Below are 1,383 nucleotides of genomic sequence, written 5' to 3' on the forward strand. Positions count from 1 at the left end.
TTCTGCGGTTTAGCCCGCAGTGCCACCACGTCCCCTGGAAAAGGAAAAAGTAGGAAGGAAAAACCCACACAACAACAACAACAAAAACCAGGAGATTTCTGAGGGGGATCCGCTACATGAAGGCTTTGCCCCCTCCCTGGTTCCTGCAACATCAATTCGCCTGCCGGCCCATCTTTGAAGTCCTTTGCCTTCTCTTCTCTCTCCCTTTAACCTCCCCCAGCTTCTTCCCTCCCCAGTTCTGAAGCGGTAGCAATGAAATAAGTGGCCACAGCATTAGGAGGGTGAGCAGCAGAGCATTGTCGGTGCTGCCATGTTGGGGAATGAGGCAGCCTATTTATGCAAACATGGCGGGAAGTGTTGCAGCTTGGGGGCAGGATTCTACAAACCACTGTATTAATAAGCTAATACAAGCAAACAATTTCCCCCTCATCTCTTCAAGAGTAAACACGGCTGTTATACAGCAGGAAACTTGCTGAATAGTTTGAAAGGCCCCAAAACATAAGCATTTCTGTGAAGAGTTTACTGAAAAGAAGGAGGCCTAGAATCAGAACACTTGTCCTGTCTAATTTTAGTCATATTGGGGGGGGGGGAATTAATTCTTTTGATTTCATTCCTAATTATTTCTTTTCTTTTTGTTGCATGTTTCCTAAAATCACAATTCTTCACTTACCAGATTCACATTTCTTACATTATTTTCATCAGAATTGCCAAGTTTCAAGTTGCTGGCTGAAGTCTCCGGGAACCGAGATGCTTCTCTGAACTCCAGGTGGAGAGACACATTTCTGGAGAAGGAAAAACTTTTGAGTTTGGGACATTTCCATTTTAAAAGGTACTCATTTGCTGTCATACTGGACAAATTAAGGTTGTTGCATTCGGTGGGTTGTATATGTCTTTGTAATCAGGTGGAGTTTCTTGTGTTTGTTCTCTATGAAAATGTAGATTCATCAGGGAAAAGTTTTCCCAGGAATTACAGCGCGCGCACACACACACACACACACACACACACACACACAAAATGTCTTAGAGGAGAGAACTTGCACAGAGGTCATTGGTCTCTGGCTTGTCTTGACTGAAATCAAGACAGGAACAACACTTCCTCACATCTATGTGAAACTGGATTCTAAGCAGCACAACACATTTGAGACTGTGGGAACTTCACATTTCTAGCCAACTGTGAACCTAAACATAGAAGCTAAGATGCCTTGATGCCTTGTGAAAGCGAAGTGCCACTTCATTTGCATGAGGCAGCCCCCTCAGTTCTCTATGTCAGTGGTCCCCAACCTTGGGCCTCCAGATGTTCTTGAACTTCAACTCCCAGAAATCCTGGCCAGCAGAGCTGGTGGTGAAGGTTTCTGGTAGTTATAGTCCAAGAACATCTGGAGG

The sequence above is a fragment of the Pogona vitticeps genome, chromosome 4 (assembly GCF_051106095.1).
Source record: "Pogona vitticeps strain Pit_001003342236 chromosome 4, PviZW2.1, whole genome shotgun sequence".
Classification (NCBI taxonomy): domain Eukaryota; kingdom Metazoa; phylum Chordata; class Lepidosauria; order Squamata; family Agamidae; genus Pogona; species Pogona vitticeps.